The sequence below is a fragment of the Cryptomeria japonica genome, chromosome 1 (genome assembly GCF_030272615.1).
Source record: "Cryptomeria japonica chromosome 1, Sugi_1.0, whole genome shotgun sequence".
In the NCBI taxonomy this organism is placed as follows: domain Eukaryota; kingdom Viridiplantae; phylum Streptophyta; class Pinopsida; order Cupressales; family Cupressaceae; genus Cryptomeria; species Cryptomeria japonica.
The window spans coordinates 286648438-286673590 of NC_081405.1; positions in this window are offsets into that span (position 1 = coordinate 286648438).

Consider the following 25153-nt stretch of genomic DNA (forward strand, 5'->3'; position numbering starts at 1 on the left):
CAGACAGAAGGAATTATGAGAACCCTTGCCTCTTAGGGATAAATCTCATGATCCTACAGCAATGTTTTATAAATGGCACCAAGTACTATATAGGTAGGATATTAAGAAAAGAGAGTTGCCTCTACAAGAAGAAGCCTATGGAGAATATAAAAAAGTGGAGTATACTACAAGAAAAATAGTAGCAGGGTACCTTTCAGAGAGATGGGTTAGCTTGACTGATCAACTATGACAAGATGAGCCACATTCACTATATAATTATCATGCAGCAAAGAAAAGAAGTGCTAACTATATACAACTTGGAAAAACAACTAAGCATTATTTGTTCCCATTAATATTTTAGCCACCCATCTTGTTATGGCCAATGCCAAACTACAAATACTATCAATATGATATAGCAGAAGAAAGGCCATGGTGGAATAGGTTGGAACATAGGCATGCATTTTATTGGGATCCTAATTCAGAAGATGCAACCAATGTTGTAGGACAATTAACAGTTGGTGATATGGGAACCCTAACCAGACTAAGGAATAATGTTGCTGGAGGACCAACAAGACCTTAGGTTGTAGAGAATGATGAGACAAGTTTATAGTCCTGTTTTCTAAGGATTTATTATGCTCTTTATGATGATACTTTAGACTTTGATGATGTGATGTCACTATTCATTATACTATTTCCTTAAAAACTATTGCCTTTTGGGCTTAAGTTTAACCTTGAAATAATTCATGATACTAATGCATATGCTATGTAATTATCTGTTAAATATGCATGTGTTGAAAAGAATGTTGTTTCAAGATGATTTGGGAAATGTGATTTTTTGTATGTGCTCATGTGTTTTGCAAGTTTGTACTAAGAAAGTGGTGTTATGATGAAGCTTCCAACAAGGAGAAAGAGTCTTACCAAATGGCTGGTTGTTGAAGAAGTCAAGGAGTAACCAACGTAGAGGAGATTTATGTTGGCAAGAGACATTGTTTTGGTAAAGATTGGTGCATGATAAATGCTTAGGGGTTGTCATTGATGGAAACTTAGTTTACAGATCACATCCGGTGTACATAGATTTGACTTACTGGAAGTCATTTTGTTCATAGGCATAAGTTTGGAAGGTGGAACTCAGTAACCAATAGAGCATGAGATCATGGTGCATATCTTGGCATTGGTGTTATAATTTTGGTTATGGTGGTTAAGGAAATTGGTTTAAGATTTGAGGCAGATTATTTCATGATCCTGATATCCGATGTTGAATTGTGTGCAAGTTTAGAGGTTCGGTATTTGGTAATTCAGTTAGAACAAAGCTATTTTGGTGTAACATGTGCTACAGAATCTTAGGGTTGATTTTGGTGATCGGTTTCATGTTCGAGGTGATTGGGATAACCTATGGGAAACTTATTATCATCTTGTTTTGGTCTACATTTAGATTTGTGGTTGGATTAAGTCAACTTGGTAATACACATTTCATGTTGCGTGTTATGAGGTTTTCTAAAGATGACATGGTAAATGATTCTTTTTGTTGGTGCAGATATATTAAATTGATTTGGTTAATCATTTTGATGCATATTATAGTAAGGGATGTCTATATGAGAGAATGTGTGAAGTTAGGTGATTGTGATTGAAGGTTTGGTGCTTGGGTATTTGACAAAAAAGAAAAATAGGGCTGAGAGTGACATATCAGTTGCAAAAGATAATATGAGCCTAACCAGAACTACATTTTGGCATAGATAGATGCTATAATTTAATTCATTCATCATTGTAATTAATTGTATTATCCTGTAAGGCAGTGAGCCTTCCTCCAGGTGGTAGCCCTTTTATAATTAAGCAGTGAGCTCTAGGTAGTGTGTCTGAATGCAAGTGCATTCCCCATATGTAATATTATCATACTTTTGGCCATAGTCTAATAATATTGTGGGTTCAAATCCCATCATGGTTTTTCCCTTTTTGGGATTCCATGTAAAAATCTTGGTGTTATGGTTGTGTGGTTAAATGTGTTATGTTTCTGCACTTTTCTTTCTCTCTTATGCTTTCGGTGGATTAAGATTCATTCTAGTAAATTAGACACTTGCAAAACACTGATTCACCCCCCCTCTCGGTGTTCATTGATTCCAAAAATTTGTATTAGAGCTTAGTTCCTTGGAAGAAGCCTAACAACTTGAGGAAAACCCGAAAGATTGAATTAATGGACTCCGATTTGTAGAGACAACTTAGTGTGGCACTTGAAGATCTTGATGCAACAAGAAAATAAGTAAGCTCCCTAAAAAGAAACCTGAATACAACTGAAGATTTCTTTGAAACCCTGAAAGATAAAGTGAGCACATCAAGAGAGAAGAGAAAGGAACTGATGGATAAAATGAATGAGAAAGAAGAAAAAAGCATAGATAATCAAGCCCTACAAGACCAGATAGATGAATGTGAGAAGTTAGCTAAGGAGAATGCAATCTTGAAGAATGAGATGCAATCCATTTTAATGAAGTTGAAAAAGGAGATTGAAGACCAAAAGAAGAATGAAGAAACCCTGACTTAGTCACTAAAGGATAGATCTGATGAATGTTGCAGATTGACATATGAGAATGATCATTTGAAGCTTGAATTGATGCAAACAAATAATGATGGACAAGGACTTGAAAGGTAGATCATAATTTTGAGGGATGAAATTTATACTACTAATGAGTATAAAGAAAAATTCAAAGCCAGTTTAACCTAGTTGGATGAGATGCTAGAAAGTTAGAGACATGGGAAAGACATGTGAGGACTTGGATTTGAGAAAGGAGAGTCCTCTAGATTTGGTCAAAGCAATCATCAACAAAAGAACAAGAAACCTCTAGTAAGATAGCCTAATGCCTATAAATTCAATGGTAAATATTTTGTTTGTGGTAAATTAGGTCATATGGAAAGTCATTGTAGAAGTAGGATGAATAATGGTCCTACCTTTACCAGTCAATATTTCATTTGCAACAACTTTGGTCATAAGTCAAACATGTGCAGATTAGTGATAAATAATTTTCAGAATAAAAGATGTTATGCTTGTGGAATGTTTGGACATATCTCTAAACAATTCGGGATGAGACCAAATGAAATGAACTTTAGGCCTATGCAAAGGAATGCTATTTTCTATGGATACAATAAACCTGGTCTTATTACAAAATATTGCAAAAGCAAGGATGGTTTGGTAAGCAAGAATGAATCAGATGAAAAGAGAAAATTTAAAGTGGAAGAGATCAAAGACTAGCATAAGAAGATGTGGGTTAAGAAGGAAGATTTAAATGTTCAAAATGGCTCCACACTTGATTCCAGTGTAGGAACCTCATCTGGTAATTAAGGCCAAATTCTTTAGGGGGAATATTTTCATGTAGATCTTTAGAAATCCCCTTTTAGAGATCTATAATCAGTCAAGGATGATTGCAGATGATAGAAAATATATGTACAATTGATATTTAGAATATTTCATGGTGGTTTAAGTATTTGGTGATGAAGTCTTAAAGATGAAGGTATTCAGAAGACTTTAGGCTTATGCATTTATTACAACTTAAAGTTAGGTTTTCAATGGATAAAAAGGCATTTGTTTTATGGTTGATGAGGATCAATGTCACATGGAGGCAATTAAGCCAAGAACTAGCTGGATCATGCCCATGGGATATGAGGTGGATGCAAATTTTCTTGATGTGTATTCTCAACATTTGTCGAATCAACCAATGGATGATAAGGAAGAAAGGTTTGGTACATACAAAGAAAAATACTTAGACTTGCATAAGAAATTCATCGAACTGACAAGGAAGAGGAAAGTAAGAAAGGAGCTTGAGGAGCTAGCAGAACAAATGGGTATATCTAAGGAGGTTGTGCAAAGGGCAAGAGAACAAAATATATTGAAGGAGGAGGATATGGTAAAGCCCAAGAAGTCAAAATCTATTCCCACTCCTCTGAAGCAGGCCAATCCTAGATAGTCTTAGTCTACACCTACCTCTAGTGTGTAGAAGCCCATTCCTCGACCCAAGTCATAAACAACAACATCATCCAGTGGGGCAGAGAAGAGGAAGAAGGAGAAACCCCAAAGAGTGTATGTTGTTGCCACTACCGAGGACATAGAAACTAAATCTGATGAAGCAGTGAAAGAGGCAAAGAAGACAACCACCTATGTTAGAGTGGTGAAGAAACCATAATCTAGTGGTACCCAAAAATCAAAGAAACCTAGAGCAGAAATTGAGTCAACCAAAAAAGCTAGAGCAAGCAAGAAACAAAAATCAGAATTGGATGCAACTCTCAAATCGGATAAGATAGAAGGTACATTTGATGTTGTGCCCCCATTGACCTTGAAATAATTAATTGATGAAATTATTAAGCATGGGAATTTGAAAAATGTGCCTATATATTATAAAAAAATTGATGATAAAGATCAGAGGGCAATTGAAGAAACAGTTGTTGAATATATGGATGTCTATAGCAAGGCATTGGTAGAATGAGTCCTAAGAGCCTGCATAACATTTCAGATGCTAGAAGACATACAACTAGCCTAGAGAATGAGAGAATAAAAGAGTACGTGCTAGTAAATCTATCCTCAGCCATTTATAAGGATGAAGTTATTATATTATTAAAGCTTGCAAAGAATGAATTTTGAAGTAAGAAAATGGTAAATAATCTTATGCTTGACAAGATCTATGAGGTAACCAAAGAGATAGAGACAATTTTGAAATATTTTTTGATAGGTCAAAGAATTGATGTGAATCCAAAAGAAATATCTCAGGACACATCTATTCTATAATTACATTCCACTGTTCTTGACAAGAAAAATGATCAATCATATGAAAAGGCTATTCTAGAAGAGAAACCCAGGGTACATACCATAGTTTATCATGATAGTGCCAATGTTGATATCTCTGGTGACACTGTATAGGAACCTTCGGTAATTAAAGTTGTTCTAGAAAAGAAAGCTCAGGAATTAGTGGATGTGGATAAGGATAAGGATGATGGTGAGAAAGGTGAAAAGGATGAGAATGCAGAGGTTGTGGATAAGGAGAAAGGAGAGGAGAAGACAAATCAGGCTTCGACAATAGTGGCAAGAGACATTGGTGTTGATAAAGGGAAACAAATTGCTATTGACTTAGATGAATTTGGTCAAGGACCTATTGATTTGAGCTCCTTATCTCCCATTCAAGTATTAAAATTGGAAACTCTCACTCAAGCCAAAGCTAGTGAGGACTTGCTTAAGTCCCATTCTGTTGACAAAGAGTTGATATCATTGGCAGGAGATATGCAGGAGAAAATCATGCCATCTTTCAAATTGAACTCATCCGATCCCTCCGGTAAGCTTAAGAGTTTGATAAATATTGTAGGTTCTCATTTTGATTCTTTGGAAAAGGCAGAAGATATCAAAGTTTTGAATCAATTAAATGCTATGAGATGGAAACAATTTTTGAAGATGATTGAGGATGATAGGGTCAGTTTGGAAACTGCACAAAAAAGTATTCAAGATTCTCTTGATGAAGGTGGTAACATATACAAGTCATGTCTAATTTTGCCCAAGTTCACTATAGACATTAAAAAGAAAATAAGGGAATGTGAAGGCCAACTAGCTAATGTATCTCAGTCATATGCACCTCAATCGGCTTCGGCTAGTAGTTTTGAACCCCAAGTTTTGAAAATATTAGATAAAATTAAGAGTTTAAATTAGGAGAAGGAAATAATTTTGAGTAGAGTAGGAGAGGTGAGGATTCTTATCACTCCGCAGATAGATTTTTTGATGAGTAGCATGCAAGATGATAAGGATGCATTGAATAAGCCTATTTCGGTAGACAAAAGAGGAGCAAAAATGCATTCTTACCTTTTTAGTGGAATGATTATCATTTTATTAATCTTGAAACAGGCATGGGATAACCATTTGATGTCCCTTAGAACAATTTTTGTATACATATTCAAATTTTTGTGAGCAATTGTGCATATCTTTGTATATCAATTTTGGCAGATTCTTTGGCATTGTTGTCAAAGGGGGAGTGAATAGAGTGAAAAATGGTGCTAATTCTCAAGGGCAGTTTCTATATTCTTTGTGAGTTTTAACTTTTGAAGTTTTGTAGCTTTAAGTGTATAGTTCATTTTTCATAGTGTTGTCATCAATGCCAAAGGGTGAGATTATTGGCAAGGGACACTATTCTAGTGAAGATTGGTGCATGATAAATGCTTAGGGGTTGTCATTGATGGAAACTCGTATTGCAAATCACATCTGATGTACATAGATTTGACTTACCAAAAGTCATTTTATTCATAGGCATAAGTATGGATGGGGAAACTCAGTAACTAGTAGAGCATGAGATCATGGTGCATATCTCGACATTGGTATTGTAATTTTGGTTGTGGTGGTTAAGGAAGTTGGTTCAAGGTTTGAGGCAATTAATTCATGATCCTGATATCTGATGTTGAATTGTGTTCATGTTTAGAGGTCTAGTATCCACTAGTTCAGTTAGAATAGAGTTATTTTTGTGTAACATCTATTGCAGAATCATAGGGTTGATTTTAGTGATTGGTTTCATGTTTGAGGCGACTAGGCCGATCTATGGGAAAGTTATTATCATCTCTTTTAGGTCTGCATTTGGATTTGTGGTCAGATTAAGCCGATTTGGTAATACATGTTTAATGTTGCGTGTTATGTGGTTTTTGGAAGCTGACATGGTAAATGATTCTTTTTGTTGGTTCATATATATAAGATTGATTTGGTTTATCATTTTTATGCATGTTATAGTAAGGGATATCTGTATGAGTGAATGTGCAAATTTAGGTGAATGTGATTGAAGTTTTGGTGCTTCGGTATTTGACAGAGCGAGAAAACATAGTAGAGAGTGACAGATATGTTGTAGAAGATAATATGAGCCTAATCAAAACTACATATTGGCATAGATAGATGCTATTATTTAGTTCATTCATCATTGTAATAGCCTGTAAGGCAGTGAGCCTTCCTCTTGGTTGTAGCCCTTTTGTAATTGAGCAGTGAACTCTAGGCAGTGTGTCTAAATGCAAGTTCATTCCACATATGTAATATTATCATACTCTTGGCCATAGTATAATAATATTGTGGGTTCAAACCCCACCATGGTTTTTCCCTTTTTGGGTTTCTACGTAAAAATCTTGGTGTTATGGTTATGTGGTTAATTGTTTTATCTTTCTACTCTTTGCTTTCTTTCTTATGCATCTGGTGGATTAAGATTCAACTTAGTAAGTTAGAAACTTGCAAAACACTGATTCACCCCCCCTCTCAGTGCTCATTGATTCCAATACTTTCTTTACTTAATGTTGCAACTACCTTTTTAAATAATCATGTACAATCAGTTAAGTCTACTTATGGGCATGGTGGAATATATCTCCATTGAGGAAGTCCTATCTAACTTGTCTAAGCACATGCATGAGCTTTCCTTTCCTCTTTTCACGCTTTCAATAAATGGCACCCTCCTTATGTTGTGGAGTTGGTCACCTAGTTAGTTAGGATTAGCTAGTAATTTTTCTTTTTATAAATAATGATTTAGATGATCTCTTGTAGAGGTTGAATTTCTAATGTTGTAAATTTACTTTTAGCTTTGAAATACAGTTTAAGATCCTGCTGTCATATCTTATGCACTTATGTTTTGATGAGTAAAATGATATTCTAAGTTTCCAACACTTGTGTTAATCTTGGAAGTGTCACTCAAGGGGGTGTTGGCAACAACAATGAGAGAAAACTAAGAGGGGGGGGAGGGTGAATCAGTTTTCACTAGATCAAGACACTAAATCACAAAAATAGATCTGATAAACTGCACCAACAACAAAGATAAGCAAATTGATAACATAACACACAACACCAAGACTTTGATGTGGAAAACCTGGCTAAGGGAAAACTATGGTGGGAACCTACCAAGAATAAGATGATAATCTGCAATAGTATGTAAAAGGATTACAATGGGGAATGCACATGTATTCAAACACACTTCCTAGAGCTCACTGCTCAAAAGATAATGATCTGGAAGGCTACAACCCTCAGGAAAGTCTCACTAACTTACAACAAGATTTGGACTATAATCCAGAAGGAATGAACTAAAAGAATAGCATCTCCAAATGCTTGATTACAATTCTGATTAAGAATAATTGTCTTCTCTGCAACACCAATCTCTTCTCAACACCTCACACTGAAAGATGAACCCTTATTTGCACATATACTACTTTCTGATAATGCAAATACTACTTCTATCCTTAAATTACATGACAATATCACCTATATATATAATTCATCAACCTTGACAACAAGGTTGGCTAAACCCTTAACTCACAATTACAATATTACATCACACGATACAAAGATCAACAATCAGACCAATATAATGATTTACATGGCATAACATGGACCTAATTCAAATTCTCAAATTCTCATCACCACCAAAAATCATGCCAAGATCAACCGCAACATGCTACACCACCAAAAATATCGCATACCATGAAGAACATCACCGGTTCAACAAATTCACCAAAAAATATCACAATGATCAATACGGATCATCAAAACAAATAGGACATAATTGGGAAACACTAGCAAGGATGTAAGAATAATCAGTAATAGCTACACCAACACCACTTATCAAATCTTCATCAATCAACATCTGAACCTCAAAAATACTCAAACAACAACAACTGTCACAAAGAAAGATAACTTGTAGAGCACCAAATCATGAACCATCTGCAATAAAGATACACAAGACCATCCTAAATAATATCCCAATATATCAGATCAAGATCTAATCACACCAGAATATACCAGAGGAAATACTGAACTCTGCAAAGCACTAATAATAAAAACAAACTACAAAACCAGATCATATGATATGATCAATTAAGATTCCTAGATCACCAAAACCAATATAGAAGAATATAATTATACTAGAAATACTCCATGCACCAAACCATAATACCAATAAACCAATCTGCAATCACCGGAGTAGGAATATGTTGACATGAATGATAGCAACATATCCTAGCAGCAACAATGTCCAATAGGGGGCCACTTGGTGAGAACTCTGTTCAGTTAGCTCAGTATTTATTCTTCATTCAATAGTTAGCACTATTCCAATAGTTGATTGTTCCTATAGCCACTGAACCCTATTATGTGTCTATTCCTGTAGCCAAAGCGAGCAGAGTAGTTTCCTATCTATTTTTTTGGAATTTCATTTCTATAGTTTGTGTGAATTTAAGATTTGCATGTTTAGATTAGTTGTTAATCTAATTTTAGTTTCTTTCAATAGTTATTTACAACATTTCAATTCCAGCATTGTTCTTTGCTTAAGTTATGATAGCCATAATAGAGTCTTAGTGCACATATAGTGCTGACCCATTTCAAGTTCACACCCTTGGGTTGATAAGTTAAATGAACCTTCATAATGAGTCTGATAGCTACTTAGTATAGATGTGTAATCTTTGAGTTATATCTTGCTTAGTTATTGAACCATTAAAGGAGACCAACATGTGATGCATCATCTTCAAAAAAAAATAAACTTCATGTTGCTTATTGTTTATAGCCCAATGATCTGCATAAAGAAGAAAAAATTGTTGAATGATTTGGAAGGTTTCTTAGTTAGCAATTCATTTCCCTGTACAATCATAGGAGGAGACTTCAATGTAATACTATACATACAAGACAAGAGGGGAGGTATATAAAGGCTAAATGAATTACAACTATAATTTAATGAATGGGTTGATAAGAACAATCTATGAAAGTAGAACTTGCAAATGGCTCCTATACATGAAAAAATTGAAGACTTTCTTTTAGCCACATAACCAAAAAATTGGATAGATTTTTCCTCCATCAAGACCTGGCCTCCGCTTTTTGATTGGAAGGCTCCATCTTTCCATGCTTAGGATCATATCACTATCTGATACAACTCAAATTAGTAGGAGACACAAAACCCATTAGATGTCCATTCAAATTCAAAAACATATGGATAAAAATGGTGCTTTTTTTACCTAATTGACACATGGTGGAATGAGGGGCAATTTATAGGGTTTAAACTCTTTTTATTTGTGTCAAAATTAAAGTGGATTAACAAAAAAATATTGTTGTTGAACGAGGAGCACTTCAAGGACATTTTTGAGGCCAAACAATATTTGGAAAAACTATTGGAAGCTTTGCATGGATAATTTTTTCAACATGACATGGATTAGAATAGGTTTTTCAAGGAAGGATATGCTAAAAGACTATGAGGATATTTTGGCAAAGGAGGAGATTTTATAGAGGAAAAAATCAAGAGAGACATGGATGATGGAGAGAAACAATAATAGCAAATACATCCATAATGTGACCAAGAAGAGAAGCGTGCATAGAGTCATTAAAATTATAAAGGATGATGGATCAATAGTAGATTATTTAGAGGAGATAGCTAAGGAAACAATCCTTCTTCTATTCCATATTGAACATTGTGGAGGGATTAAACTAGTTAGATCAATAGGTGTTCCTAAACCATATTCCAAGATTGATATCAAATGCACAAAACACGCTCCTAACAAAAATGTTTACCACATAATGTTGGCAACAACAATGAAGGAAAACTGAGAGAAGGGGTGAATCAATTTTCACCAGATTAACAAGCTTAACCTCGAATACAAATTAGATTAATTGCAACATCAAAAAAGATAAGAAAATTGATAGAATGGCACACAACACCAAGATTTTGATATGGAAAACCCGGTTAAGGGAAAAACTATTGTGGGAACCTACCCACAATAAGATGATACTCTGTAGTAGTATGTGAAAATAATTACAATGGGGAATGCACATGCATTCAGGCTCATTGCCTAGATCTCACTACTCAAAATACAATAACCCTGAAGGAAACAACCCTCAGGAAAGGTTCACTACTGTTATCACTGATTTAATTTTTGGATATTTTGTTCTCTAGCTTTTTAAGGTGAGAAATGGTATGCTTAAACCCCTCATGTTTCCTCTGTGTTTTAGGTCCGAAGGTTTAAGATGTTTCTTTTTCCCTTTTTGAATTTCCCGCATTCTATTTCTGCATTACTTTTTCCACTTAAGTGGAAGGGTCGCTTCGTCATGAAGGTGTCCCCCCCTTTGGGTTTTCCCTAGGTGGGTTTTAAATGATTTTTTAATTTTTACGCCTTTACCTATATCTTGTTTTAATCTTTGTTGGGCTTCTTAACAATTGTGCAAGTCAAAGTTGATCCTGCAATGTGCATTGTTTCATTGGGCGAAGATGCCTACAATTTAGCATTTGTGAAGTGGAGAAAAGGGTAAGCGGGCTTGACCAAAGGATTGTTTGTTAGGTAAAAGGAATGCATCTTGTATTGGATCCAATGACTTCCATTGCTTCGCTAGCCCAAGATGCATGTGATTTATCCTCTCCAAAATAGAAAAAAAGTTGGTTGGTCCCGGAGGCAAGCGGTTCGTTTGGTTAAAGGATGATCAGTGTGGAGTTGATCCAATGGTGCATGTAGATTCAAAGCTGAAAGATGTCTTTGTTCTACCTTTCGTGAAGTAGCAAAAAGGTGGAGGGCCCGGGCAAGGTGGTCACAAAAAGGTTAACCAGCGAGCAGTTTCCAAAGATCTAATGATTGTTGTTGCTTCACGAAGAAGAGTTGCCTGAGGTTTAAAGTCTGTGAAGTAGCGAAAGGGTTGGTGGGCCCAAAGGATAAGAAAGTCATGGTTTTAAAGACTGATCAAGTGGTAATTGATTAGACAGTCTGCATTGATTTGCATCATCGAATCAAACAAAATTTACCATTCATGAAGTAGCGAAATGACATGGCAGTCACACGGTGGATGACATGGCAGGACAGGTGGGTCACTTGGTTGAGAGAAATGATGGCTTGTCAAATGCACATGGTTCCAAAGGATTGCTTGAGGGTCTGCTTTGATTTAACCGGCGATGGTGTTGAAACCAATGGTGAAATAGAACATGTGGCGGTCCTAGAATGGAGCCCGATGGAGTTCTTAAGCGAATAGCTGACTGACACGTAAGTTTCATTCATCGGTGATGAAACAAAGCAAGTGGTTTCCAAGCCGAGGGCCCACTTTAAAGGTTTGAGTGCGTTAAATGGTGTACATCTCAAGGTGGATCCAAGGATGGGCATTGTTTCATAGCCCAAAGATGCAGTGTGGTTAGTTTACCTAAAGCGGTGAAAACTACTAGCAGTGATGGTTGTGCACGGTTAGTAGAAAAGACTCATAGTCACCATAAGTAGTAAAGATCAAGCAAGTGGTAATTGATCAGATGGCCAGTGTTATTTCACATGATCGAAGTGTACAAGGTTTACCTTTTGTGAAGTAGCGAAAGGAAGGTGGGGCCCGTTACTAATACAAAATGATCGAGGGAAGTAAAGGTAGTGCAAGTTTCCAAGGATCCAACGAACATCCTTGCTTTGTGAAGGAAAGGTGTGAGGTTTTTAAACTTCGCGACATGGCAAAACAAAGAAACAAGGAAATACTCAGAAAACTTGCGATCCATTAGAGCCTATTTTTTGAATTTGATTTATGAATTCAATTCTCAGTTGATGGTCAAAGTATGCAGGATTAATGTCTCAATTCAATACCAAGTTGTCGCATTAAGGTCCACATCAACTGAATATTGGCACCATTTTGACAAGTTTGTTATAGAGGAGCTGGTGCAGAGCGAATTTCTTCAGGAGAGTAACAAGTTTTTTGTGTCTTGCTTGCTAGTTACAGTTTCAAAATTGGTACTTTACTCTGTGCTTGCCTTATTAGAGTTTTCTTTGATTCTTAATTGATATAATTGAATTAACGGGATTGCACCAAGAAGGTGTTTAATACGGAAGGTAAATTATCAAGATAGAAACATATGTGATGACTTCCTAGAACAATTGACCATGTCCTTGAATGTTGCAGCCAAAATTAAAGAATTGGTTCCTAAAGCCCAATGTCTAAGAATTGGAGACAGTTTGTATGACAAAGGTAGATGGTTAAGGGATTCACAAATAGGGATTTCAGGGCTCGGTCTTTTAAAGTGGGATTCAGTCAGAGACATGCCAGTGCCCAAATGAATAGCATATGGCAACTAGACGTGGGGAAGCTCATAGTTCCTGGGGTTTTTATGGATGTAGACTTACTAACCCAGACTGCACACAATTATGATCCTGTTGCTAGATGTGTGAGGAATGTCAATGGAGGAACCCTAATAGAGATCAATGATGATGAATTCGGGAATGTTTTTAAGCTCAGTGAGGCATCAAATTTATTAGAGCCTATTGATTTTGAAACATTGGCCCAGGTTTATGATGTGCAGAAAGATCACCTTAGGAGTGGCCCTTTGAAGGAGTTTTTTGTTAAAATAGGAGGGTTAACTATAGTGGGCCCTAGCACCATGGAACCCTTTTCCTTGAATTTGTTCACTTTAAGGGCCAAAGGCATGTATTGGTCACTATGTAAGATCCTTGGCAAAGATGCTAAAACAACCATGCCAACCCATTATAGGCTAATGATGACACAGATTTTGAACCCCTCTCTAGCAGTAACATTTGATTATGCACCTTACCTCACTGATGCAAGTCATGTAGGGCTGGTAGGGCTAAAAAATGGTAAGGTGGATAGACCTTTTGGATGGTATTCTCTTCTAATGCTCATATTTATGTTCAAAGGAGCTGATTATTTTGCTAAGGAAATGGATTTGGTCAAAGAAAAGGAAGGTGAGGAGATGCCTATGCAACTGTGGAGCATAATTTTGTCTTGGGACAGAGAGGATGCCAGTTACTTGAATTTTGATAGATGTTTTGCATCTAGGCTCAGAATTCTTTTATGCCCATAGAACCCTAGGATCCCAAAGGCTCTTTTGGAGTTCCTCAGGCCTAAGGAGTTTGTTGAATATATTAAGATTGTTCATAATTGGGGTGATATGTATTTGTACCCTTTTTCTACAGTTTTCAGAGTTTATGGTTTTAGAGGCACTCCATATTTATTACCTTATCTAGTCCCATTGAAGTTAGGAATTGTAGAGGTTTTAAGGCAAATTGGAGTTGTGCAAGAGGCAGAGCTGACAAATAGGGGTAAAGGGACTGATTGCCCAAGTTTTACCATGGCCCATCAATTCTTGATCACCAAAGGTGGTTGGAAATTCTTTCATGACTTTTTTCAACCATATAGGTTGTCAACTGCAGTAACCAAGTTTGCTGACCCTCAAGATTTTTTCAATGGTATGTTTAGGAAGAGAGAAATACGCAAAAGTAGGCCACAACAATTTCATTTCCTTGAGGACCTAATTAGAAATGAATTCAGTTTGGATGAGAAAGAATTGAGGAAAGAAAAGTGGGTGGCATACAAAAGGGCTCTAGATTTCATTCATCAATTTGATAGTAGTTATGACCCTCTGTCTAGCTTTAATCCCTTTGAGGAAAAGATCAAATTCTTACTTCTTTATTTTGAAGATTTAATGCAAACTCTAAATGAAAAGAGGGAGGCTATCATAAGATACAACCCTGATAAGGCTAAGTTAGTTTTAGCTAAGCCTGCCTTGGCTAAAGCCATCCCTCCCAGTGATTGTGTGATGCATAAAAAGTCAAAATATAGTGTATTGATGTCAGTAACAGGTGAGCCCTCCACTTCAAGAGGGAAGAGAACAATTGAAGATGTCATTGACATCCAATAATCCCCTAAAAGGCAAAGGGTGGGACAAGAAGTGCAAATAGGTGAACCTCTATACTCTCCATCTCAATCCCCTATCCATATAGGAGATGAACAGGCAGTAGCAGAACAATTGTTGCAGTTAGGAAGCCTCAAAGAAATCGCTTACACCTATGAAGAGACACAAGAGGGAATGCTAGAAGAGCCACCTAGTGCCAAGATGAACTTGACTGAAGATGAGTTCAAAGGTAAAGAGTTTGACTAAGCAAGCTAGTGAAGAGTTCCTAGCTGACAACAATTTTGTCACTGTTGGCAAATGCACACTCCAATGAGATATTATAGGTGATTGAAGGTTTTGTCATTGATGGCAACCTTACAATCCTATAACATCAGCAAGACAATCCACCAGCACTGGCAAGGTTAGACTCTACACCGGCACACAGACCACCGACACCGACAGTGAAAGGAAGTATACCGACACTGAAGCCTACAGAAATTTTATATATAATATATTTTGTAAATTATTGTAAAATCATTGTAAGCTAACATGGCAAGTTGTAAAATGACTCATATATATAAGAGATCATTATAGAACATTTTGCAGATCATGGAAGGAGATTATTAGGCAAAATAAGGCAGGCCTATTATGCGAATTATAGGTTAAGGGTTTATGTATGAAGCAGAGCTATAAACCGGTACTCGAACTGGCATAGTAGATGCTATTTTGAAGTAGTACAAGATATTGGATTTATATAATCCATTTTGTAAGTCAATGAGACTTCCCATTTTGTAATTGAGCAGTGAGCTCTGGGCACTTGGCCTTCCTACATGTGCAGGGCCCTATTGTAGCAGTAATATTCTCTTATTGGCTAGTAAGTGAATATTGTGGGTCACAAATCCCACCAAGGTTTTTCCCACACCAGGTTTCCTCTTTAAACTACTGTGTTATGGTGTGTTTTTCATGTGGTTGTTGCTATCTCTGTTTATTACATTATTTTTTGTTTACCGGTATACAGTGTTGATATGCTTTACATGTTTTAAGTTAATAAAATATTCTAACCAGTTAGATACTGATTCACCCCCACCCCTCTCAATATTTGTGGGAATCCTAACAATTGGTATCAGAGCTTGGTCCTTTATTTTCAGAAGCCTAACAGCTTGAGGAAGATCTTGACACCGGTAGAGATTGAAAACTTGATGAAGCAATTAGAAGAAACTCTCTTAGACTATGATGCAGAAAAGTTGAAAAATATCAAACTTGAAGATTATCTAAAGGCTGCACAGGATATTATTCAAGCACTTGAAGAAAATCTTACCATTGCAAGAAACAAGAGAAGAGAACTTTGTGAAAAGATGCAAATTGAGAATGATGAAAAGGAAACTCTTAGTGATCTGATAAACAAGTTGAAACAAGATAACATGACAACAAAGAATGAGATGTAGGATATGACTATGAGATTTTGTAAAGAAATTGAAGATAGAAAGAAGATTGAAGAAGATTTGACTAGAAGACTAAGTGATGCTACAAATGAGAACACCAAACTTAGCTATGAAAATGATTTGTTGAAGAAAGATCTGATGCATACACATAATGACTCAAATGAACTTATGAGACAGAAAGAAATCTTAGAAAGAGAACTGGTTATTGCAAATCAACACAAAGAAAAATTCAAGAAAAGCTCAGAAGAACTTGGTGACTTTTTGAAGAATGAGAAACCTAATGGTGACACTTGTGGACTTGGCTTTGAAGCTGGTGAAAGCTCAAGTACTCCAAACACACAGGATCATAGCAAACTGGTAAGACAACCTACTGCTTATAAATTTAATGGTAAATACTTTAACTGTAACAAGTATGGTCATAGAGAAAATCAATGTAGATCTAGAAATTATCAGAATACCAATACACCCACCGGTCAATGTTCAAAATGCAAAAAAGTTGGTCATAATTCAGAAAATTGCAGAATGAATGTAATATGTTATGTTTGTGGAAGATTTGGACACTTATCTAATCAATGCATAACACAAACTGGCATAGGATATGGGAAAGCTATTCAGAAAATTAATGTGACTTGTTATGCCTATAAAAAGATTGGACATATTGCTAAATTTTGTAGAAGCAAGTCCTCACCGGTAAACAACAAAGGTCCTAGTTTAAAAGGTAAAGATAAAGTTGAAGAGGTAAAACAAGAATTCTCAAAACAATGGATCAGGAAATCAGAACTGAATGTTGATAGGAATACTCCTCCACTGGTAGAATAGAGTAACACTCCACTAGCAGGATACTCTTCATCTAAGTGAAGAAAATTCCCTTGAGGGTTTGGCAATAAAATGTGAAACATGCTATTATTCCCTTGGTTGATGGTGAGAAGTTGAAATTACTTCTATACTGACAGATAAGTTAAGTCATTACTTAACTGGCAAGCATTAAATGTGGTGGTTGGAAAATATAACATTATAAATAAGTGTTTTGGCTCCATTTTCATTTCATCGAGAATTCAAACATTCGAAGAGAGTGAAAATTCCTGAGCAAAGGCATTTCGAGCAAAGAAGTGAAGAAATTCAGCAAGCAATCATTCCTAAGGCAGATAAAGGTATTTATAATCATGTCTTCTTCATTTGTTCCTGAATTCATAGAAAACCCTACTGTATTCGAAGTGATCAAACACCCTAGACCCATATTTCAGTTAGTTCCCGAAATTGCCAAGAAAGATGATAATGTTGGTGCTTTTTCTCAAATCCCTAAAGGAGTAGTTTTTGCTGAAGACCCTAGAATGTACATTCACTGTCACATAGAAGAATTAGGTGATGAGGAAATCAAGAGCATGCATAAATCAATAATTTGTGATGAATCCAGTAATGTTAAACCTGAACACAAGATAGTAGAAACCCTAGGTTTCACTGGAATTCTCAGCATCCTAGATTTTCCTAAGGATGTTATAAGGATAGTAGTAAGCAGGGTACATGGTGCATTCTTCTGGTTGGACTCAGTTCACAAAATCACTAAAGAGGCAATAAAAGTTGTGATAGTGTTACCCTCCACTAGTAACAGACCTAATAAAACAAAGAAGGTCTGAAATGACCTAGTGATTAACCTAACAGGTGCGACATTTGATAAGAGATCCTTAAGAGTAAATGATGTAACTAACATTAATGTCAGATTCATCAACATGATTTTAGGCTACAAAACCACACATGCAAATAGGTTAAATTTAGTATTGAGCCTATGCATAAAGAGTTCCTATGATATGATTAAAGATAATGCAAAAATAGATGTGTGTGAATGGTTGAAAGATGAACTGATTGACAATCTAGGAAAGATAAAGAAAGACAAAAAGGATACATTTAGATTTGGAAACCTACTTGTCTGTTTAATGCTACACATAACAAAACAAATGCCTGGTATCGATAACAAAAATATTGGTTTTGATATACCGGTAGGCAAACAGTTGTTATATTTACTAAATAACATGGGAGATAATAGAGAAAAGAACATAAATGAGTATTTCCAAGCATTAAAGGCCCAGATGAATACCAGAGTCAGATTGTCACAAGAAATTGTGAATAAGTATAAGGATGAAGTCTATTTTGTCATCAGGAAGGATGAAATTTGGATGGAGGCAGTTATCCTAAGAACCATTTGGGTTACTGAAATGGGTTATGAAACTGATGACCACATAATTGAAACATATGCAAAAGCCCTCCTAGAAGCACCCAAGAAACCTAAAGAAGAGGTATTTGGTAGTGCTGAGACTATTGAAAATCAAATCCAATCAAAGAAAAGGGTAAAGAAGGTAGAAGCAACAGTTAGAAGAGGATCTAGGCAAGCAAGAGCTATCAAGGAAGATGTACTTAAACAAACTTGTATTATTGAAGATGAGTTAGAAGCACTTCAGCCAGAAACTCACCTTTCACTAGTTGCAACTTCTTTGGAAAGTGATATGCCAGTTGCATTTAAAAGATTTGTAAGAAAAAGGGAACTGCCACCGGTATCTACACCTTCTCCTAGAAGAACTAGACATAAATAATAGGTAGTAAGGCCCCCAGCTAGGAAAGTAACTCCAAAGAAGAAGTTAACACCCAAGAAGAAGACTCAACAAACCATTGCTCCAATTGACAAACTTCTAAATGAAATAACAGAGGATGGAAAGCTGAAAAACATCAATAAATTATATGATTCATTATCAGCTGATGATAAGGAAAAAGTAAAAAATAATGTAATCCTACACTTGGACATTTACAAGAAATTTTTGATGCAAGTTGTGGATGAATTACCGGCAGAGCTGTTCAAAAGACTTGAAGCTAGAAGGCAAGCTATTGTAGAGCTTGATAAGAAAATAAAAGTTGAAAAACTACTTATTGTATATCTAGTCAACTCACCAAAAGAGATAGATTAACTAATCTCTGAAGCTAAACGGTCAGTATTATAAACTGCACACTTGCATGTAGCACTTATGGTTGGTAGAGTAAATGAGTTTGTAGAGGAAACTTCTAATGCATGGGACATATTCCTTGTAGAGAAGGAAAAGAAGGAAGAATATAGAAATCCTAAACCCATCAAAGTATACCAAAAGGATAATGAAAAGGGAAAAGGCAAGGTTGGTGGACTACCTAGCATAAAAATAATAGATAATCTATCCCCACCACCTCTGGATACTCCACTAGTAGTTACCACTGACAATCAACCGGCTAGAGAGAGTATGGACATACCACAAGAGGACACAAATCCCAATTCTGAGGTGTTATATACAGTGGACATTGACACTTAGAAAATCAATATTGTGGTAGATAAGGACTCAACTGGGAAAACAAATATGGCTAGTGAGCCATCGGTAACAAATAGTATAGAAGGTAAACCGGTAGATGATAACACTAAGAAACAAGCAGAGCAAAAAGCTCACTCAGAGCAATAGGCTCCTTCATAGCAACAGGTTCACATAGAGACAATGCCACCGGAAATAGCCAAGCAATCCAAACCTTTGCTTAAAGAAATGGAAACACAAACTGACCTACCAGAGGTCACCACAAGCAAGGAAATTTCTCCCATCGATAGGATACAGATTGTTGGCCCTTCAAATGCAGAATTCAAACTAACTAATGTGATAGAAGTTCTTTTGGATTCCATCAAAAAGATAACAGAATGTAGCTCACAAGCATACAAGGCAATGGATGATACCATTCCAATTTTGAAATTAATAGCACCTAAGTGTAATGTAGATAATAAAGATTCTTTGAGTCAACTTGACACTTTGTCTAAGTATATTACTGACAACACTGTGACAGTTGAACAAATAAAAGAGGAAGCATTCAAGGAGAGATTAGAAAAGGAAAAACACAAATTCTTTGAGGAAGAAATAAAGAAGTGTACAAGAAAATTTGACACACTTTTATCAGAATTGTGTAGTACACTGAAGGAATTTAAAACTTTGTATAGGGATACATGTAAAACTAACTTTTTGACAGTAGATATATACCAGAAGATCAGCAAGATACAAGAAGAAATAAATCAACTAGCTGATAATTTCATTAATTCATCTAAACCACTATTAGTTCTTGAGTAGAAAATAATAGGTTTTGGGGAAGAACTACTAAAATTGGAAAGAGAAAAAGAAAGAATAAAAGGAAAGGCTAAAGATCTAAAATGGAGACTAAGTCCAAAATTGGAATACCTCGCCTCCTTAAGAAAAAAAATATATGATGCTTTGATTCAAGGACATAAAACAATGGTATAACAAATGGAACACCTCACCGGTATAGTTCAGAGGACAGAGGCCGCAATAAAAGACAACAAAAAGTTCATTGAGAGCCTGAATCTGGTACTGGCGGATCTTTTTCAGATTGTAACCAACTAGTTACAAGGATGAAACAAGAAACCACACTCAATTGACACTTTGACAAGATTTGTCATTGATGCCAAAGGGGGAGTAGTGGAATGAGAAAAATAATCAGCAAATGACTCATCAACTCAGGGGGGGTACACATATTCTTTTGGTAGCACATATTTTTTTTGGTACTTAATTTTTGGTAAGACAATTCTAGCAGATTCTTTTTGGATGACAATTTTTGGATTTTTCTCATGAGTATTTCCATCAATGCCAAAGGGGGAGATTGTTGGTAAATGCACACTCCAATGAGATTTTGTAGGTGATTGAAGGTTTTGTCATTGATGGAAACCTTATAATCCTATGACATCGGCAAGACAATCCACTAGCACTAGCAAGGTTAGACTCTACACCGGCACACAGACCACCGGCACCGACAATGAAAGGAAGCATACCAGTACTGAAGCCAACAGGAATTTTATATATAATATATTTTATAAGTTATTGTAAAATCATTGTAAGCCGACTTGGCAAGTTGTAAAATAACTCATATATATAAGAGATCACTGTAGAACATTTTGCAGATCATGGAAGGAGATTATTAGGCGAAATAAGGTAGAACTATTATGCGAATTATAGGTTAAGGGTTTATGTATGAAGTAGAGCTATAAACCAGTACTAGATTTGACATAGTAGATGCTATTTTGAAGAAGTACAAGACATTGGATTTATATAATCCATTTTGTAAGTCAGTGAGACTTCCCATTTTGTAATTGAACAGTGAGCTCTAGGCACTTGGCCTTCCTGTATGTGCACGCCCCTATTGTAGCACTAATATTCTCTTATTGGCCAGTAAGTGAATATTGTGGGTCACAAATCCCACCGAGGTTTTTCCCACACTAGGTTTCCTTGTTAAACTACTGTGTTATGGTGTGTTTTTCATGTGGTTGTTGCTATCTCTGTTTATTGCATTATTTTTTGTTTATCGATATACAGTATTCATATGCTTTACATGTTTTAAGTTAAGAAAATCTTCTAGCCGGTTAGATATTGATTCACCCCCCCTCTTAGTATCTATGGGAATCCTAACAATCAGAACAGGGGCCTTCATGCAATTTGTATGGAAACAAAACATTGAGCAATTCAAGGCAAGGTGTGAAAAGAGAATAAGTGAGAAGCCTCACAAAGATACAACCTTAATGGAGGAAGAAGTTAAACAAGAAATGATGTCTAAATTCAAAGCCATCCCTCCTGAAGTTGGAAGATAAATGGTGTCAAAGACTAGTGTTTTAATCCTCCCTAAATGGGATATAGTAGATGCATTAGTACTTAAAGCAGTCAGAAAATAAATCAAGCCTATGGAAGGAATGACATTCAGAAAAAGATGATACTGCTCTGGTCATGTGGTCCCTAAAGAGGGATGAAAATAGAAGAAATAAGGATACCTCGGGATCTTGTTTTCTAGGAGGTATGATAGTAAAAAGAGTCTAGGATACAGGGATGGTAGAAGCTGCTAGCACGGTTTTAGAAACTGCAAAGTTCAGTGTGGCAGTGGCAACAAAATAAGCAAAGGAGAGAGTCGATCTCCAAGTGAAGTTGGAAACAATTCTAAAGGCTTATAATGAAGCCAAAAGGGAGGTAGCCAATAGGGATACTACTATTGCTAGACTTCAAAGTCAATTGGCAGGACACCACCAAGGAGGTGAGTCCTCTACCTTGATGATTGCATCTTCTCCAGCAAGACCTCTACCTACCAATCCTATTATAGAATTTGCCCCTTCTCCTATGCCTTTTGGTTTTCAACCAGCTAAGACCATTAAACATGAGTTGGAAAAGTTGAAATAGGCTCAAGCCCTATTTGTAAGTAAATATGAAGAGAAGGTAAAAGCCACCATGTTGAGTTTTGTTCATACAGTAGAGGCCCCCACTGTGCACACTAATATGAAAAGAATTTTGGACTCTCTATGTGAGTTGAATGAGGACAAGGCTATTTTAGAGCCTATTTTGAATAAATGGATGCCAAGAGAATTAGATTTATAAATTATGTGTGCATCCTATGATGAAGCAGGATCTGATGCTATTATTAAATCCACATGTGAGTTAGCAAAAGGTCTGACCAAGTTAGTAGAAGGAAGAGGCAATGTGGGGAGGAAAGCTAACTTGTAAAGGAAAGAATATACTAAGCATAAATTTGAATTATTTCCTTGGGGTTTTGTTAGCCAAAATCAGTTGAAGGACAAATAGGTATGGCTTGATGTGCTGGGAGGTAATCTTTCTTTAAGGGTGAATGAAATCATCAACAAAGTTGACACGTCTCTATTTGTTAAAACAATTGAAGAGATAGAAAAGATAAAGTCACACTACAGCTTTTTGGAATTAGAGGTGAGGAAAGTAAGAAACTCTTGGAAAAGGTTACTTAAGTTGAAGGAGAAAATTGTTGGCTACTCATGGTCTGCTAATGATGTGTTCCAAGAGTGGACCAAGAAGTATGCGGTGCAAGAAGAAGGAATCCCAGAATGGTTAGAAGATGCTATAGAGGAGCAACAAACTGAAAAGGCTGCTGAGATCGAAGAGGACTTGTAATTGTTTTTTTGAAAGGAGTTACAGTTGTAACTAATTATTCTTAGGAATGTTTGAAGCTTGTATGCATCCATAATGTTATAAATGGATACCAAGACTAGTAGAAAAGGGATCACAAGAATTTTTGTAAAGAAACTTTGCATAAATATATCTGGTTTTTTTCTAGCTATCACAGAGAATACTTTGAATCATGTAAGATTATTTTTCAAAAATGAATATAAAGGTACAGATCAACACTTTTCAGGCCTAAATCTATGTTGTCTTCTGGTGTGCACTCGTTAATTTGTTGGTTTCATTTGAATAGCCTAGGGTTATTTGATTGAACATGGATTGTAAGGCATTCATATGGATATGTTTCTAGCTTTTCTCTTCAAGGTAGAGGAATTAAATATGCATGAAATATCTCTATCAGTAAATCAATTATTTTCTCATCTTGAATTTGATGAACGATTTTAGTTTTAAGAGGATAAAACTGGTGTATATGTTAGGCATGTATGGGATTAACTAAGGCCAAGGTGGTGAAATGTATGAGATTGTTCAGTTTTAAAATTCTAATTTGATTTGGGTGACTCTATAGCCCAAATAAGGCACTGGTATCCAATTGTGGGATTCTTTCTATCTTTCTTGAAGATCAATACTAAAAAATGAGTATAAGTTTTTCTTTTAATGTTTCAGTTCTATTAAGGTCATGACGTCCATAGGTTTCTAGCATTGGTTTACTATGGATCTCAAATTTTAAAAGTGTGAAAGTTTTCACAGAATGTATACCCACCGGAACTTTGGTTAAGTTTGAAGTGTAGAAGGTTTTGTTAAAACCTTGTTATATATTTTTTTGGAGTTTTGTTCTTTCTTGGTGTCTTCTTCATATGCAAACGTAGTTTATTGTATTGCTAATAGGGAGGAGAGAATGGAATCAAAATTTGAGAACAAAATTTGAGAACAACAAAAGTGGCGACTCTACTAGAGAGAATCAAGTGTGTATCTATGTTACAGATTGGTGCTTGAATTAGTTCGAAAGTTTGTTTGGATCTCTCTGTGTTTGTGGAAGATTGTGTTATCTCTCATTTGTGTTATCTTTCTCTTTGAAAATATTCTTGATTTTTTAAATCTTTGCAAGTGATTTGTTTAGTCTTGTTTTCTTATTTCCCCAAAGTCTTTGTGGGTGGTGACTCTGACAAGTATAACCAGTGCTATTGAATAAGTATAATTCTTTTAAGAAAAACAAGCACAATGCAAAGTGGAAGGAACACCAAGTCATTCATGAGGAAGCATCCTCAAGAGACATTGCAAGAGGGATTACCTGAGCATGAACGAAGAGGCCATAAAAGATTAGTTGTACATGAGTCATCTAATGCTGCTTGGGTACAAAAGAGAATTAATACAGGTAAGTCATCTGATAGACCCATATATGCAAATTCAAATTATTCCTCCGGTGAATCCGATCAGGACATTTTGGGTTTCCATTCTGGCTTATTTGGTAATAGTGAGGATGTCCAATTTTTAAATCAAAAGATCTCTCATGCTAGTTTTTTTGGGAAGGACAGGAATAGTTCGAATATTAAAATGGATTACGTGCCTAGAACAATAGATGGAAATATTAGTTTAATTGATATAGACCAAGTCAATATATCAGATTCTGAAGAAATGTTCCCTGATGAAGATAAGGTGTCCTAAGAAATTGAGGCCCTCAATAGAAGAGTCCATCACTTAATATCTTTGAGAGCACAGAAGGAAGAAAATAAAGAAAAGGAAGTGAAAGCTAAACTAATTGAGAGGGACATGCTTCTAAGGCAGATTGCTGATCTTGAGTTATTCACCCAAGAGAAAGCTAAAAGTGAGGATGGAGGTCCAGTCATCAGCGAAAATTTAGTTCCCAAAATCAACCTTGTATATAAATATGTTTTGCAACCAAATAGAGAGGTCTTAAGTGATCCACAACCTATTAGGAATAACATTGAAAAAGGAAAACAAATGTGTATGGAAGATGGGTCTGGGTCTAAAACTACAACAGGAATCTCTTCTATGTTGTCTGCACATGAGAAAGAGATAGATAAGATGAGGAAAGAGAAGGAAGACCCGCAAAGGGAATTGGAGAAAGCTGAATTAGAGGCAGCCAATCAAGAGTTTAAATGGAAAATTAGTTATCTAAAGGCACCCCCTATAATTTTTCCTTCAATGG